The sequence below is a fragment of the Anabrus simplex genome, chromosome 1 (assembly GCF_040414725.1).
Source record: "Anabrus simplex isolate iqAnaSimp1 chromosome 1, ASM4041472v1, whole genome shotgun sequence".
NCBI classification, from domain to species: Eukaryota; Metazoa; Arthropoda; class Insecta; order Orthoptera; family Tettigoniidae; genus Anabrus; species Anabrus simplex.
Window position 1 is genome coordinate 1,628,752,372 of NC_090265.1, and position 15,774 is coordinate 1,628,768,145.

The 15,774-nt window shown below is 39.5% G+C and overlaps 1 protein-coding gene across 2 annotated transcripts in view; it reads right to left on the reverse strand.

Annotated features, from left to right (window-relative positions):
• Window positions 1–15,774, reverse strand: part of Lon (Lon protease) — a 456,188-nt gene that overhangs the window by 170,629 nt on the left and 269,785 nt on the right. The window lies entirely within an intron of this gene.

Sequence of the window (15,774 nt, forward strand, 5' to 3'; positions counted from 1 at the left end):
TCTATATATATATATATAAAATAAGAGTTTTGTCTGTACATTGCTCAGAATTTGAAAAGAATGGTATTTCTGTATCGATAATGTCCACAGTAACAAGAAAATACAGTTTTTACTTTTCCGTAATTTCTGTCTGTCTGTCTGTCTGTCTGCATGTACATGCATCACGAGAAAACGGCTGAAGAGAATTTAATAAAAATCGGTATGTAAAATCGGGGGGGTGGGGGGGGGGAGGGGTGAGCTGCTACAATCTAGGCTATAAATCATTTTATTCACGCTGAGTGAAATGGTAGTTTAGGGGAAGGCCTAAAATTATTTCTCAAATATTTATATTATTAGTGGTCATATCGATAAATACTACATTGCTAAAGTTATAAAGAATTTAATTTCTGATCATTTATATCTCATTGATTAGTATACCAGGCAAAGTATTCACTGGCACCTTGGAAGGGAGGGTGCAATCAGTGGTTGAGAAAAAGTTGGATGAAAACCAGTGTGGTTTCAGACCACATAGGGGCTGTCAGGATCAGATTTTCAGTATGTGCCAAGTAATTAAAAAATGCTATGAGAGAAACAGACAGCTGTGTATATGTTTTGTAGATCTAGAGAATGTATATGACAGGGTATCAAGGGAAAAGATGTTTGCCATACTAGCGGACTATGGAATTACGAGTAGACTATTAAAATCAAAGGCATTTATGTTGACAACTGGGCTTCCGTGAGAATTGATGGTAGAATGAGTTCTTGGTTCAGGGTACTTACAGGGGTTAGACAAGGCTGTAATCTTTCACCTTTGCTGTTCGTAACTTACATGGATCATCTGCTGAAAGGTGTAAAGTGGCAGGAAGGGATTCAGGTAGATAGAAATGTAGTAAGCAGTCTGGCGTATGCTGATGACTTGGTCTTAATGGCAGATTGTGTCGAAAGCCTGCCGTCTAATACCTTGGAACTTGAAAATAGGTGCAACGAGTATGGCATGAAAATTAGCCTTTCAAAGACTAAATTGATGTCAGTAGGTAAGAAATTCAACAGAATTGAATGTCAGCCTGGTAATACAAAGCTGGAACACGTAGATAATTTCTAGTATTTTAGGTTGTGTGTTCTCCCAGGATGGCAATATAGTGAGATTGAATCAAGGTGTAGTAAAGGTAATGCAGTGAGCTTGGAGTTGCGATCAACAGTATTCTGTAAGAAGGAAGTCAACTCCCGGTCGAAACTATCTTTACATCAGTCTGTTTTCAGACCAACTTTGCTTTATGGGAGCAAAAGCTGGGTGGACTCGGCATATCCTATTAATAAGTAAGAAGTAACAGACATGGAAGTAGCGAGAATGATCGCTGGTACGAACAGGTGGGAATAATGGCAGGAGGGTAATCGGAATGAGGATATAAAGGCTAAGTGAAGAATATAATAATAGTTTCAAGTGGCTATTTCTAGCCGAGTGCACCCCTTGTAAGGCAGACCCTCCGATGAGGGTGGGCGGAATCTGCCAAGTGTAGGTAACTACGTGTTATTGTGGTAGAGGATATTGTTATGTGTTGTATGTGAGTTGGAGGGATGTTGGGGACAGCACAAACACAAAGCCTCCGACCCCCTGGAATTAATTAACCAATGAAGGTTAAAATCGCCAACCTGGCCGGGAATCGATCCCGGGACTCTCAGAACCGAAGGCCAGTAGGATGACCATTCAGCCAATGAGTCGGACAAGTTAGGAATGAACTCGATGAACGAAGCTGTACGCATAAACCGGCTTCGGTGGTGGGGTCATGTGAAGTGTATGGAGGAGGTTACCTAGGAGAATAATGGACTCTGTTATGGAAGGTAAGAGAAGTAGAGGGAGACCAAGACGATGGTTAGACCTAGTTTCCAACTTAAAGATAAGAGGTATAGAACTATATGAGGCCACAGCACTAGTTGCAAATAGAGGATTGTGGCAACATTTAGTAAATTCACAGAGGCTTGCAGACTGAACGCAGAAAGGGATAACGGTCTATAATGATAAATGTATGTATGCATGTATAATAATAATAATAATAATAATAATAATAATAATAATAATAATAATAATAATAATAACAACAACAACAACAACAACAATAATAATAATAATAATAAATACAGTCAGGAATTATGTCAAGAGCAATCCCGCTTTGGATGGAAGAGTTATCCCTAAGGAGGTCCGATGAAACTTTGGTGTAGGAAATGACACAAATTCATTACCGTGCCAGAGTAGTGAAGACCTAAACAGCAGCGAAGGTGGAGAAAACATACTTTGGTATGACGGAGCTGACAAAGGAGGCAACCTATTTTCTATGGCTAAAATGGACAGAGGGCACGATGGTTCTACCTCACTGCTGTACCCTGATAGCATCTGTGCTGCATGTTAGTGGCAGCTGCTAAATAAAACTCAAGGCTAACAACCTTAGCAGTTAACAACCAGTCACCTGCTAGGCTGGACAGATAGACATACATACATACATACATACATAAATACATACATACATTACATACATACATACATACATTAAATGAAATAAGTTTCATAATGATAGATCCATATTGAACTGTGATTACAATAGAGTAAATTAATGTGTTATTTGGGTCCACCTTTTCAATACAAAATGTAAAGAGTTTAAATTACATAAATGATTAGGAACTAGTTTCGACCTAGTACTAGGTCATCGTCAGCCTAAAGAAAAAAATTAAAATGCAAATACCAAAAAAATTAAACAATGTAAAGACACGTAAGGTCTCGTAAAAGTACATACCATGTGAGATATTGTGCAGCACTATGTTAAAAAATAACCCTCTGAAAGAGATTCATAATAAGTCCAGTGCACATTAAAAAGATGTTATAGAAAAGAATTCTTGAGTTGCTGGATAAGGAGATTAGAATATGCTGGCTCCTTTAAGATACTGGTATCCAATTGAAGAACCACTGAGCCGAAGTCACATCATTTATTTACGATTAAAGACCAGTGCACCGTATAGTATTAAAAAGTTGATAGGGATGGAAATTTTTCAGTTGTGGGTCAAGGAATTCAACATATGCTGGCCTCTTAAATTTGCTGCTGTATATTTGAAGAACAACTGAGATGAAGTTACGTCGTTTTTCAAGATATTCATAGACGTAAAAACACATGGATGCTGGAAAGGCTCTTCAGTTTTTTGGAACTTGAAGAAAGGTAATTGTTGCGCGTGGAGGCTAATCCAGAGATGCGCTACATTATGTTAAAAAACAGAGATCCATAAAAAGGTCCAGTGCACCGTATAAAAGTAACAAGTTGTGAAAGTAATCCTTAAGTTGTCGGTCATGGAAATCGAAAAAGGTTGGTTTTCAAGCGATGCTGCTGTTCATTCAGAGATCAATTGAAATTACAGTACCATAACATTGTCTTCTCAAGATGTTTATAAACTTGAAATAAATGTCAATGTGAAGTAAGATGCTACAAGAAAGCTCTTCTGTTTCTAGAATCTTGAAGGACGATGGATGTTACGCGAGGAGAATTAACATATATGGAGTTAAATAAAGGTGGATAGAAATTTGCAGTTCAATGCGGACCATACATTTGACTCTGAATAAATGACAGCAAGGAAAGAAAGAAAGAAAGAAAGAAAGAAAGAAAGAAAGAAAGAAAGAAAGGACAACACGCATTAATTCCCTTATGACATATTTCAATATTTTCTTCCACCTGACCAAATTTCTTTCTTTCTTTCTTTCTTTCTTTTCTATAACATCTTTTTAGTGCGCACTGGACTTTTTAATGCTATATGGTGCACTGGAATTTATTCATAAATAAACGACGTAACTTCGGCTCACTGGTTCTTCAATTGGATACCCGCATCTTAAAGGAGCCAGCATATTCTAATCTCCTTATCCAGCAACTCAAGGATTCCTATCTATAACATCTTTTTAATGTGCACTGTACTTATTATGAATTTCTTTCAGAGAGTTATTTTTTAACATAGTGCTGCACAATATCTCACATGGTATGTACTTTTACGAGACCTTACGTGTCTTTACATTGTTTAATTTCTTTGGTATTTGCATTTTAATTTTTTTCTTTAGGCTGACGATGACCTAGTACTAGGTCGAAACTAGTCCTTAATCATTTATGTAATTTAAACTCTTTACATTTTGTATTGAAAAGGTGGACCCAAATAATACATTAATTTTTTCTATAGTTATACATACATACATACATACATACATACATACATTACATAAACCCACACAAAGAGATATATTAACAAAGATAATAACCCAGATGGAAACCAATCCACCCCCCACTCAGATCCTGTGGAGTGTGCATCTTCTTGTACTCGACCATTTCTGTCCTCATGTAAACAACAGAAAAACAAGAGAAATATCACCTACCAAGCTACAGTCAACTACAAGAGACCCAGTTCATGGAAGACAACACAATGGAATCCCAACGATATAGGCTCTACAAAGGGAAACAAGGTAACACGGTGATGATGTGGGTCGTAACAACTGAGTTGCATAGTTACCGACTTCTCATTAACACGGCCACAATCAAAATCCCGCCAAGTGCATGTGGGATTAAAAAAATGAAAATTCACTTCCCTATGGTTCAGGTTCCATTTAAAATTTTATGTCTGCTGGCTAGGCTCTGACTTTGCTGCATACCATAGGATGGTTCACTTTCCCTAATGGCAGGGCCTCCTTGCTATACTTCAGGTTCTGCAATAGAGTATATAATAGAACTCCCATCTAATAAAATCTATACTACAATAAATGCCCATGCTCCCACTAATGATAAAAACAACTCCTCAAAAGACCAGGAGGAAACAGGAGAATTTTGGGACCTATTGGACCAGACCATAGATAACATCCCCAAACACCATATAAAATTATTAATAGGCGACTTCAACGCTCAACTAGGCAGAGAAAGAAAATACCGTGACATCATCGGAAAATGGCCAGCACACAAGAAAACAAATAAAAATGGAGAGAGACTAGTTGACCTGTGTAGAAACCATAATTTAATCTCAAAATCTACATGTTTTAAGAGGAAACCTCAAAAACTCAAAACATGGAAACACCCTGACTACACTAAAGGAGAATGGCAACTGGACCACGTCTGCATGGACAAATACCACCACAAAGAGATCTATAACGTCAAAGTCCTCCGAGGAATAGACACAGGTTCAGATCACTACGTAGTTAAAATTAAAATTAAACTCACTCCCCAGAGGAGACAACAAAAGCAAGCCCTTAAAACTAAAAGAAAAATAGATCCTACCCAGCTAATCAACAACAAAAATTACCAGAAAGCAACTGAAAAAATAAAAATCACAGACAAACTTGAAGACTTAGTACACAACCTTAAACAAATTGCAGAAGACCTAGCTCCAATTAAACCACGTAAAAAACACCAATGGTGGAACAGTGAATGTGATGAAACAGTGGAGAAAAGACATCAGGCATGGCTATTACATCAGTCCCAAAAGACAGAAATATCCTATCAAAAGCTAGTAAAACAGAGAAAAGAAACTACCCAAGTCTTAAGAAGAATAAAAAGACAACATCATAAGGACACCCTGCAGTTAATTGAAGAACAGTTCAGTAAAACTAAATCAAGGGACTACTACAAAACCTTCAGAAAGCAGCTCCAAAAATATGAACCCCCGACCCTACTGATGAAGGATGAAGATGGTAAGCTGGCCCATAACAATAAAGACAATGCAGAAATTCTGGCTAAACATTTCAACAAGCTTTTAAATTGTGAGGAACCTACAGAACTTCTTCATTTGGACACCAACACCCCGATAAAAACATCACCAGAAAACATCAATCCCCCCACAATAAAGGAAGTCTACCAAGCTCTGAATAAATTAAAAAACTACAAAGCGCCAGGAGAAGATCAGACCTTTGCGGAAATCTGGAAATATGCAGGAACCTCAGCAAAAGTTGCCCTCCATCAACAACTTGTCTCTATCTGGATTAAAGAAGAACTACCAGAACACTGGACAACAGCCCTCATTCATCCTCTGCACAAAAAAGGGGACAAAACCGACCCTAATAACTACAGGGGAATCTCTCTCCTAGACATAACATACAAAATATTTTCAATAATCATCCTTAATAGGATAAGTTTACAACTTGAGAAAGAACTAGGAGAATATCAAGGAGGTTTCAGACCCTGGAGGAGCTGTCCTGATCAGATCATGAGTCTTAAGTTGATAATGGACTATAACAGGAGAAGAAACAGAGATATGGTGATAACATTTGTAGATTTCAAGAAAGCTTATGATTGCATCCATAGAGAATCTCTGTTTAAAATTTTAAGACACCTTGGACTACACCCCAAATTAATAAACATGATAAAATTGACTCTCACCAATACCAAGTCAAAAGTGAAGTTTAGGGGTGAAACATCAGAGACATTTGAAATTAAAACTGGACTATGGCAGGGAGATGGGCTCTCACCACTATTATTTAACTGTGCTCTAGAAATGGTAATGAGGGAATGGTTTAGAAAATGTCCCCCCAAAATGAAGATTGGCCGAAAAATCAAAACAAATTGCCTGGGTTTTGCTGACGATTTAGCATTACTAGCAGTGGACATAAAAGAAGCAAAAACCCAGATATCAGAACTTCAAAACATTGCAAATAAAATTGGCCTCAAAATATCATTTGAAAAAACAGAAATTATGCCCCAAAAACCAACACAGCTAAAAGAAGTCACTATAAATGGTAATAAAATCAAAATAGTAACTCAGTTTAAATATCTTGGAGAAGTAATAACACATAACTTAAATAAAAAAATCTCAATCCAAGTGAGAACAAATAGATTAGCTAAAGCACAAAAATTAACATGGGATATCTACAAAAAGAAATGTCTATCAATAAATACAAAAATAAAACACTACAACACAGTTATAAAACCGGAAGCTACATATGCAGCAGAAACACTCTTTTACCTGAATAAACAATCAAAGACTGACAGACTTCAGAAAATTGAAAGGAGGATTGGAAGAACCTGTATGAACAAAAAATATCAGAAAGATGGACAGTGGCGGTTAATACCTAACAAAGTCGTGTACAAAGAGCTAGAACCCATTACAGATACTATGCGTAAGAGGAGACTGGGATTCTTTGGACATATCATGAGGATGCAGGACTCGAGACTTCTGAAACAACTAGTACAACACAATCTCGTCTCAAAAAATACCACAACAGGATGTAAATGGATCAGAGAAGTAAGAGAGGATCTGAAGGAAATAGGCCTTACAACAGAAGACACCAAAAATAAGATAAAATTGAATACAAAACTCAAGAATACAAACCTCCGCTTTACCCTTACACAAAACAAACCAACAACATGCACATTTTCAACTGAGGAAAGGGCACGAAGATCGGAGCGTCTGAAGAAGTACTGGGAGGACCGCAAAGCCCGAACAATCCCTTCAAAGAGACCTGAACGACGGACTGACTAAAGTGATCCTATGTGGTCATAAAAGAAGAAGAAGAAGAAGAAGAAGAACTCCCATCACCCACAAATGACAACAACGGGACATACCTGGAGCAGTAGAACACTACCGGCATATTTTTTCTTTTGCTTTACGCCGCATCGACACAGATCGGTCTTATGGTGACAATGGGAGAGGAAAGGCCTGGGAGTGGGAAGGAAGCAGCCGTGGCCTTACTTACGGTACAGCCCCAGCATTTGCCTGGTGTGAAAATGGGAAACCACGCAAAACCATCTTCAGGGCTGCCGACAGTGGGATTAGAACCCACTTTCTCCCTAGACAAGATCTCACCACCACACTAATGGGTGATTTCAACGCGCAAGTTGGCAAGGAACAAAAATATTGCAGGATAGTGGGCCTCTACCCCGCCCATAAAAGGACCAACAGGAATGAGAGCACTTCATAGACCTATGCAGCAAATATAACATGGTCCTAAAGTCAACCACCTTCGAACACCTATCTAGGCAGTTCATGAACTGCCATACTAGGCAAATTACAGGTTGACCCTGATGCTATACACAAGGCGCAACACAGATACATAACGTCAAGGCATTGACAGGAGCCATTCTAAACTCTGACCACTATCTCTCCTTAGTAAAGGCCAACCTACAACCCTTGAGGATATCGCCCAATGTAGGATGCTAAATGGTTTATTTTGTCACCTACTCAATACATATAAATTTTACATTTAGGAATTTATTCTTAATTCCGCTTAAGACATGTTTCACCCTTCATTGAGGGCATCATCAGTCAAAATTACCTCCTCAAGGCAAAAATCAGGTACCTCATTAGTATTTAACATGCACAAATTAATACACATTACAATGGGAAAAAATGAGTACGAGAAACTCTTGTACAATGGTGATGGTTAAACAATATTAGTTTAAAGAATAAGAAGTTGGCACCAATGCTTAAAATTACTGGGTAATTATAGCAGAGTTCAGCAGTGGTGCTCAGAAGAATAATTGATGAACTCATACAAAATTATTCTTCTGAGCACCACTGCTGAACTCTGCTATAATTACCCAGTAATTTTAAGCATTGGTGCCGACTTCTTATTCTTTAAACTAATATTGTTTACCCATCACCATTGTACAAGAGTTTTTCGTACTCAATTTTTCTCATTGTAATGTGTATTAATTTTTGCATGTTAAATACTAATCAGGTACCTGATTTTTGCCTTGAGGAGGTAATTTTGACTGATGATGCCCTCAATGAAAGGCGAAACATGTCTGAAGCGGAATTAATAATAAATTCCTAAATGTAAAATTTATATGTATGGAATAGGTGACAAAATAAACCATTTAGCATCCTACATTCAGTATCTTCAATACGGACAACAATGATTTTTATCACTTGTATCACCCAATACCATAAAGAGCTCTAAGATATACAAGTTCAACATCCTGCGGCTGTGCGATGAGGACTGTGGCTTTCAGACGACCCTCAGGAAAAAAATTCCCACAGAAACAAGGTTAGCCCGCCTTACAAGAGACATTACTGGATGTCGCAAAAGAAACCATCTCTGCCTCATCCAACAAAGGCAAGCATCACTGGTGGACAACAGAATGATACTAGGTCATAGACGAAAGATGTAGAGCCCGGGTCAGGTGGAAACAGTGTAAGGACGAGTCCAACTACCAGGCCTTTATTACATGAAGAAAACGCCATCTGCAAAACCAAGAAGAACAACAGGAGCAACTTGATACATCAAGCATCAGAGGACTTCTAGAGGAACAACTGAAAGGACCTCTCTCACATGGACTCAAGAAGATATGGGGAGCTCCAACCGATCAACAGAGATTTAACCAATACCCTAGCAGGGTACTTCCAAAATCTCCTCAAAGCAGAGGAACCTAAAGAGAGACTAACATTTAAAGAGGCCTCTACCAGGAATCTGAGCTCCAGACCACCCAACAGGGAAGAAATAAGAGATCACTGAGGGACTCAAGAACAATCATAGGATATAAACTTTATGGTTTTGATCCATACTGAATTGTGATCACAATAATAACTAAACTTGTGTTATGCAATGTTTACATTACATTTCTAATCTAGGAACTAGTTTTGGCCTCGGCTGGACATCAGCAGCCTTAATGCAAAACTGTACAAATACATCTAATAACTAAAACAAATGTACAAACACACACAAATGATATTAAAAACTGATAAAAATATCTGGGATGAACTATGTGCACAACACATAAAGTAAATTAAAATCAGGCTCTAAAATTCTTAGAGAAGGTAATACAGTAGGAGAATTAGCATTTCGAAAAAGGAACGAAAGAGGAAGTTGGCTGGTTGAGTTCTGCACCGATCATAATTTAGTCCTTGCTAATACTTAGTACAAACACCACAAACGATGGCTGTATACGTGGACGAGACCTGGAGACACTGGAAGGTATCAAATAGACTTCACTATGATTAGGCAGAGATTCAGAAACTAGGTGTTGGATTGCAAAATTTTCCCAGGAGCAGACGTGGATTCTGACCACAACTTGTTGGTCATGAAATGCCATCTGAAGTTGAAGAAATTGAAGAAAGGAAGAAATGCAAGAAGATGGGAACTAGACAAGTTGAAAGAAAAGAGTGTGAGGGACTGTTTCAAGGAACATGTTGCACAGGGACTAAATGAAAAGGCTGAAGGAAACACAATAGAGGAAGAGTGGATAGTCATGAAAAATGAATTCAGTAGGTCTGCTGAAGAAATGTTAGGAAACAAGAAAAGATCAACTAAGAATCAGTGGATAACTCAGGAGATACTAGACCTGATTGATGAATGATGAAAATACAAGAATACGAGAAATGAAGAGGGCAGTAAAGAATACAGACAATTAAAGAATGGAGTGGATAGAAAGTGCAAGGTAGCTAAGGAAGAATGGCTGAAGGAGAAGTGCAAGGATGTCAAAGTATGAACCTAGGAAAGGTAGATGCTGCATACAAGAAAATCAAGGAAACCTTTGGAGAAAGGAAATCTAGGTGTATGAACATTAAGAGCTCAGATGGAAAGCCACTTCTAGGGAAAGAAGACAAAGCAGAAAGATGGCAGGAACAGTTGTAAGATGGCAGGAACAGTTGTATCAAAGTACAGATGTAGATGATTTGGTTCTGGAACAAGAAGAGGCTGTTGATGCAGATGAAATGGGAGACCCAATTTTGAGGTCAGAGATTGACAGAGCTGTGAGAGACCTAATTAGGAACAAGGCAGCTGGAATTTATGACATTTCCTCTGAATTACTGACTGCCTTAGGAGAAACCAGCATGGCAAGGTTATTCCATTTAGCGTGCACGATGTACGAGACCGGAGAAGTGCCATCCGATTTTTGGCAGAATGTTGTTATACCTATTCCCAAGAAAGCTGGTGCTGACAAGTGTGAAAACTAGCGCACCATTAGTTTAGTATCTCATGCTTGCAAAATTTTAACATGTATTATTTACAGAAGAATGGAAAGACAAGTTGAAGCAGAGTAGGGAGAAGATCAATTTGGTTTCAGAAGAAATGTAGGAACACATAAGGCAATCTTGATTTTACGTCTGATCTTAAGAGGATTGAATTAAGAAGGATAAGCCCATGTACATGGTGTTCGTACATCTAGAAAAGGCATTCGACAATGATAATTGGACCAAGCTATTTGGAATTCTGAAGGTGATTGGGATCAGATACCTAGAACAAAGAATTATCAGAAAAGAGTGAGGTAAGGCTGCCCCCCCTCCTTTTCAGTGTTTACACAGAACAGGCAGTAAAGGAAATCAAAGAGGAATTTGGACAGGGAATCACAATCCAAGGAGAGGAAATCAAAACCTTAAGATTTGCAATGATATTGTTATTTTATCTGAGACTGGTGGGTGTGCTATTTACCAACTGATGAGCCCAACTTAGCACACTGGGGCAAAATGCTGGCAACCAGGAATGAGTCAGCTGGAAAATTTATAATATCCAATAATGGACCATTTATATTGGTATTATAAATTTACTCATTCGGGACAAATATTTCAAGTTCCCTCTGGGAATCAAAATCTATATCAACTGCAGAAGATCTCGAGAAGTTGCTGAGTGGTATGGATGAAGTCTTGGGTAAGGAGTGCAAGATGAAAATAAATAAGTCCAAAACAAAAGTGGTGGAGTGCAGTTGAACGAAGGCAGGTGATGCAGGAAATATTAGATTAGGAAATGAAGTCTAAAACGAAGTAGATGAATATTGTTACTTGGGTAGTAAAATAACTAACGGCGGCAGAAGTAAGGAGGACACAAAATGCAGACTAGCACAAGCAAGGAAGAACTTTCTTAAGAAAAGAAATTTGTTCACTTCAAACAATGATATAGGAATTAGAAAGATGTTTCTGAAGACTTTCATTGGAGCTTGGCATTGTATGGAAGTGAAACATGGACGATAACTAGCTCAGAAAGAAAGAGAATAGAAGCTTTTGAAATGTGGTGTTACACAGAGGAGTGCTGAAGGTGAGATGGACAGATCGAATCACAAATGAAGAGATACTGAATCGAATTGGTGAGAGGAGATCGATTTGGCTAAATTTGATGGGAAGAAGAAATAGAATGATGGGACACATCTTAAGACACCCAGGACTTGATCAGTAGGTTTTTGAAGGAAGTGTAGGCAGTAAGAACAGTAGGGGTAGACCAAGGTATGAATATGATAAGCAGATTAGAGCAGATGTAATATGAAATAGTTACGTAGAAATGATAAGGTTAGCACAGGATAAGGTGGCATGGAGTGCTGCATCTATACAGTCTATGGATTGATGACACAAGCAGCAATATAGTATTGAAAATGTGGACCATTATGACATAAGTTCAGTTATTATTGCCTCAAGAACGAGGCATCAGGTGAGGACAGTATATTAGTATATTAGCAGATATTTGGAAACATGCAGGCAAGCAATCTCTGCAGAGCTTTCATCAGATCATACAGAACATATGGATAACAAACCCTACCAGGGATGGACTTCGGCCATGACCCACCCGTTGCACAAAGACGGGTAGTAAGACTGACCTCAACAACTACAGAAGCATCTCCCCGATGTCTGCCACCAACAAGATCCTCTCTAGAGTCCTGCTACCTAGAGTCACCAACCAGCTGGACTCTCAACTAGATGAATATCAGGTCAGCTTTCACACCAGTAGAACTTGCACAGAGCATACACAAAACCTCAAGATCATCCTTGCATACAGGAGCTGTGGTGGATATCCCTGGGTAGTCATCCTAGTGGATTTCCAGAAGACACATGATTCGACAGAGACTCTCTTCTCCACCCTGTGGGAACTGGGCCTGGATGAGAAGACCACCACGCCACTCTAAGGGACATGACATCCTAAGTAAAGTTTAGAGGCAAGCTCACCAAGAGCTTCCCCATCCAAACAGGAGTTAAGACAAGCAAACAGCCTATCTTGTATTTTCTTCAAGAGGATTATCAGGGAATGCACTGCCACACTACCATCAGGAGCTACAATGAAGATTAGATACAAGAAAGACAACCTCAGTGTACCCTCCATAACCTTTGCTGACAACTTCATTAGCTAACAACATAGAGGAGGCTAGTCAATTACTACAGAGCCTCTACAGCATAGCAGGCAAGACCAGCTCATAGGTCAGCATACAAGAAACAGAGTTCATGATTAACAAAGTGAGTCCCACTGAAAGACATCACCATACATGAAGTCCCTGCAATCAAGAACCTAGGAAAGTGGATCTCAGCAAACAAAAGTGAAACCCTGGGCATAGACACCTGATGCACCAAGTTAGAGAGGGCCTACCACACCTGCAGGAGCACTCGCACCTCTAAGTATCTCAAGCTCGTGCATTACAACTCAGTAGTAAGACTGTGTACTGTACACTTCTGAATGTCTCGTGATGAATAGGAAGGCCCACTCTGTAAATAAGAAATCAAGGGAAGGAAAATCCTGAGGAGGATACTAGGGCCCATATGCCTTCTGTGACCACTTGACCTGCATCAACCCTTGCAGACTCACCAACAGGATCCTTATCGTGACAAGCACAGGGAAGGCCTCTACGAACAAGTGGATCAGCTCAGTGAAATCAGACCTGGAGCAACTGACGATACTATTAGAAACCATACAGGATTGATACCAAGTCTGACAGATCATCTTTTGAGTGTGTTCCCACTGTCCCTCACCAGCAAGGTACCACCAGATCCAACTAGAGGGAGTACAAAAAGCTGGCATGCAGCCAGAAAATGAAAGAGTGCTGGGCCAAGAAGAAGAAAGCCCTGATCAGGAGTCAAATTGAGCCCCATGGTCCTCAATAGGCCCAAACGATCAATGAAAAAAAAAAAAAAATCCTTTACTAAATGGATAGGGTTATAATTCTAAAGACTCGTTAAAATATTCTGTTACCAGTATGACATCACCTCAACTGTGTAGATTTCATTTTGGGGAAATGTATGAGTGTACATGTATAATCAACATTTTGAATTCCTTATACATTGTGGCCCCCGAACAATCGAATGGCTTGCCAAATTTTACAGCAATATCTTACATGTTGGACAACTACCATCAATACTCAAAAGAACAAAAATAGTAGCAATCCTTAAACTAGGGAAAAGTGGAGACAGTGCAGAAGATTACAGGCCCATAGCCCTTTTAAGTGTCTGCTACAAGCTACTGGAGAGAGTAATATACAACAGAATTTCAGCCAGAATCCTAGAGCACATACCACTTGAACAAGCTGGCTTCAGACCAAGTAGCAGCTGTACAGACCAGGTGTTAGACCTAACCACCCATATTGAGAGAGGATTTCAAGATCGAAAGAAGACCGTAGCAGTGTTCGTGGATCTGTCATCAGCTTACGACACAGTCTGGCGAAAAGGAATGATCCTCAAATTCCTGAATTTAATCCCTTGTAAGACACTTGCCAACCTGCTGAATAATATGTTGGCTAATAGAATGATTGAAGTACACCTACACGGCAAATTAAGTAAAACTTACAAACTGAGTGACGGATTACCACAGGGATCGGTACTGGCCCCATTGCTCTTCAACATATATACAGCAGATCTACCTTCAACTAATGCTAGGAAGTTTATATACACTGATGACATTTGCTTGGCAGCCCAGTCTGGTGATTTTGTCGGAGCAGAATCCACACTCACTAAAGATCTCTGCAGAATTGATAATTATTTTAAAACCTGGCGACTGAAAGCAAACATAACAAAAACAGAGGTCAGCTGCTTTCATTTGAGCAATATTTTTTTGCTAGGGGCTTTACGTCGCACTGACACAGATAGGTCTTATGGCGACGATGGGATAGGAAAGGCCTAGGAGTTGGAAGGAATCGGCCGTGGCCTTAATTAAGGTACAGCCCCAGCATTTGCCTTGTGTGAAAATGGGAAACCACGGAAAACCATCTTCAGAGCTGCCGATAGTGGGATTCGAACCTACTATCTCCCAGATGCAAACTCACAGCCGTACGCCTCTACGCGCACGGCCAACTCGCCCGGTCATTTGAGCAATAAACAAGCCAATTATGTCCCTCAGGTTCAATTCAGAGGTCATATTCTGAAGTTCAATCCACATCCAAAATATCTAGACATTTCCTTGGATCGATCCTTGACTTACAGCAAACATGTACACAAAACATCAGCCAAGATCAAAACCCGCAATAACATCCTGCACAAACTCACAGGAACAAGCTGGGGCCCATCTGCATCCACCCTCCGAACAACAGCACTTGCGTTAGTATACTCAGTAGCTGAATACTGCTGCCCAGTATGGCTCAACAGTGTCCATACAAAGAAGATAGACACTCAGTTAAACGATACAATGAGGATTATATCAGGAACCATCCAATCCACACCTCTGGATTGGTTACCAGTTCTTTCAAATATTCCATCTCCTCATCTCTGAAGACAAATGGCACTGAAGAAAGAATGGCTTAAATGCTGTGATAACCCTCTCCTACCAATGTATCAAGACTGCTTACATGAAGATCTCAGGCTGAAATCTAGGAACCCTTCTTGGTTACTAGGAAAGAGGCTAGCCCAAGATGAATTTCATACTAACACTGCCTGGCCTGATGGGTGGGTAGTTTCAAACCCTGACAGATTAGGTCTAATTTCGGATCCAGTTGTGCAACCTCCTGGTTTCAACTTACCCAGAAAAATTTGGTCATCACTTAATCGGATCAGAACTCAACATGGCAGATGCAACTTCTGGAAACACAAGTGGAAGATTATCAGCGACCTTTATTGCGACTGCTCTGACGTGCCTCAGACCGTTCAACATATCGTCACAGAGTGCCCACT